Here is a 3,585-nt window from a genome sequence, read left to right as displayed (position 1 = left end):
GATGTCCAACGGTGTCCCACGTTGTCCCACGTTGTCCCACGTTGTCCCACGTTGTCCCACGTTGTCCCACGTTGTCCCACGTTGTCCCACGATGTCCCACGTTGTCCCACGTTGTCCCACGTTTTCCCACGTTGTCCCACGTTGTCCCACGGTGTCCAACGAAGTCCAACGATGTCCAACGGTGTCCCACGTTGTCCCACGTTGTTCCATGGTTTCCCACGTTGTCCCACGTTGTCCCACGTTGTCCCACGGTGTCCAACGATGTCCAACGGTGTCCAACGGTGTCCAACGGTGTCCAACGGTGTCCCACGTTGTCCCACGTTGTCCCACGTTGTCCCACGTTGTCCCACGATGTCCCACGTTGTCCCACGTTGTCCCACGTTGTCCCACGATGTCCCACGTTGTCCCACGTTGTCCACGTTGTCCCACGTTGTCCCACGTTGTCCCACGTTGTCCCACGTTGTCCCACGTTGTCCCACGTTGTCCCACGTTGTCCACGGTGTCCAACGATGTCCAACGGTGTCCAACGATGTCCCACGTTGTCCCACGTTGTCCCACGTTGTCCCACGTTGTCCCACGATGTCCCACGTTGTCCCACGTTGTCCCACGTCGTCCCACGTTGTCCCACGTTGTCCCACGTTGTCCCACGTTGTCCCACGTTGTCCCACGTTGTCCACGTTGTCCCACGGTGTCCAACGATGTCCAACGGTGTCCAACGGTGTCCCACGGTGTCCAACGGTGTCCCACGTTGTCCCACGTTGTCCCACGTTGTCCCACGTTGTCCCACGTTGTCCCACGATGTCCCACGTTGTCCCACGTTGTCCCACGTTGTCCCACGTTGTCCCACGTTGTCCCACGTTGTCCCACGGTGTCCAACGATGTCCAACGGTGTCCAACGGTGTCCAACGGTGTCCAACGATGTCCAACGATGTCCAACGATGTCCAACGGTGTCCAACGATGTCCAACGATGTCCAACGGTGTCCCACGATGTCCAACGATGTCCAACGATGTCCAACGGTGTCCAACGATGTCCAACGGTGTCCAACGATGTCCAACGATGTCCAACGGTGTCCCACGATGTCCAACGATGTCCAACGATGTCCAACGGTGTCCGACGGTGTCCAACGGTGTCCCACGGTGTCCAACGGTGTCCCACGTTGTCCCACGTTGTTCCATGGTTTCCCACGTTGTCCCACGTTGTCCCACGTTGTCCCACGTTGTCCCACGTTGTCCCACGGTGTCCCACGGTGTCCAACGATGTCCAACGGTGTCCCACGTTGTCCCACGTTGTCCCACGTTGTCCCACGTTGTCCCACGATGTCCCACGTTGTCCACGGTGTCCAACGTTGTCCCACGTTGTCCCACGTTGTTCCATGGTTTCCCACGTTGTCCACGTTGTCCCACGTTGTCCCACGTTGTCCACGATGTCCAACGGTGTCCCACGATGTCACGATGTCCAACGATGTCCAACGGTGTCCAACGGTGTCCAACGGTGTCCACGGTGTCCAACGGTGTCCCACGTTGTCCCACGTTGTCCCACGTTGTCCCACGTTGTCCCACGATGTCCCACGTTGTCCAACGGTGTCCAACGGTGTCCCACGTTGTCCCACGTTGTCCCACGGTGTCCAACGATGTCCAACGGTGTCCAACGGTGTCCCACGGTGTCCAACGGTGTCCCACGTTGTCCCACGTTGTCCCACGTTGTCCCACGTTGTCCCACGTTGTCCCACGTTGTCCCACGTTGTCCCACGATGTCCAACGGTGTCCCACGTTGTCCCACGTTGTTCCATGGTTTTCCCACGTTGTCCCACGTTGTCCCACGTTGTCCCACGGTGTCCCACGGTGTCCAACGATGTCCAACGGTGTCCCACGTTGTCCCACGTTGTCCCACGTTGTCCACGTTGTCCCACGTTGTCCCACGATGTCCCACGTTGTCCCACGTTGTCCCACGTTGTCCACGTTGTCCCACGTTGTCCCACGTTGTCCCACGTTGTCCCACGTGGTCCCACGTTGTCCCACGTTGTCCCACGGTGTCCAACGATGTCCAACGGTGTCCCACGTTGTCCAACGGTGTCCCACGTTGTCCCACGTTGTCCCACGTTGTCCCACGTTGTCCCACGATGTCCCACGTTGTCCCACGTTGTCCCACGTTGTCCCACGTTGTCCCACGATGTCCCACGTTGTCCCACGTTGTCCCCACGTTGTCCCACGTTGTCCCACGTTGTCCCACGTTGTCCACGTTGTCCCACGTGGTCCCACGTTGTCCCACGTTGTCCCACGGTGTCCAACGATGTCCAACGGTGTCCCACGTTGTCCAACGGTGTCCCACGTTGTCCCACGTTGTCCCACGTTGTCCCACGTTGTCCCACGATGTCCCACGTTGTCCCACGTTGTCCCACGTTGTCCCACGTTGTCCCACGTTGTCCCACGTTGTCCCACGTTGTCCCACGTTGTCCCACGTTGTCCCACGTTGTCCAACGATGTCCAACGGTGTCCCACGTTGTCCCACGTTGTTCCATGGTTTCCCACGTTGTCCCACGTTGTCCCACGTTGTCCCACGTTGTCCCACGTGGTCCCACGTTGTCCCACGTTGTCCCACGGTGTCCAACGATGTCCAACGATGTCCAACGGTGTCCCACGTTGTCCAACGGTGTCCCACGTTGTCCCACGTTGTCCCACGTTGTCCCACGTTGTCCCACGTTGTCCCACGTTGTCCCACGATGTCCCACGTTGTCCCACGGTGTCCCACGGTGTCCAACGATGTCCAACGGTGTCCGACGTTGTCCCACGTTGTCCCACGTTGTCCCACGTTGTCCCACGTTGTCCCACGATGTCCCACGTTGTCCCACGTTGTCCCACGTTGTCCCACGTTGTCCCACGTTGTCCCACGTTGTCCCACGTTGTCCCACGTGGTCCCACGTTGTCCCACATTGTCCCCACGGTGTCCAACGATGTCCAACGGTGTCCCACGTTGTCCAACGGTGTCCCACGTTGTCCCACGTTGTCCCACGTTGTCCCACGTTGTCCCACGTTGTCCCACGTTGTCCACGTTGTCCAACGATGTCCAACGGTGTCCCACGTTGTCCCACGTTGTTCCATGGTTTCCCACGTTGTCCCACGTTGTCCCACGTTGTCCCACGGTGTCCAACGATGTCCAACGGTGTCCAACGGTGTCCCACGTTGTCCCACGTTGTCCCACGATGTCCCACATTGTCCCACGTTGTCCCACGTTGTCCCACGTTGTCCCACGTTGTCCCACGGTGTCCAACGATGTCCAACGGTGTCCAACGGTGTCCAACGGTGTCCAACGATGTCCAACGATGTCCAACGATGTCCAACGGTGTCCAACGATGTCCAACGATGTCCAACGATGTCCAACGGTGTCCAACGATGTCCAACGGTGTCCAACGGTGTCCAACGATGTCCAACGGTGTCCCACGATGTCCAACGATGTCCAACGATGTCCAACGGTGTCCAACGGTGTCCAACGGTGTCCCACGGTGTCCAACGGTGTCCCACGTTGTCCCACGTTGTCCCACGTTGTCCACGTTGTCCCACGATGTCCCACGTTGTCCAACGGTGTC

The sequence above is a fragment of the Bombus terrestris genome, unplaced genomic scaffold, assembly GCF_910591885.1.
Source record: "Bombus terrestris unplaced genomic scaffold, iyBomTerr1.2, whole genome shotgun sequence".
Taxonomy (NCBI): Eukaryota; Metazoa; Arthropoda; class Insecta; order Hymenoptera; family Apidae; genus Bombus; species Bombus terrestris.
Note: the sequence above shows the minus strand (reverse complement) of the source record.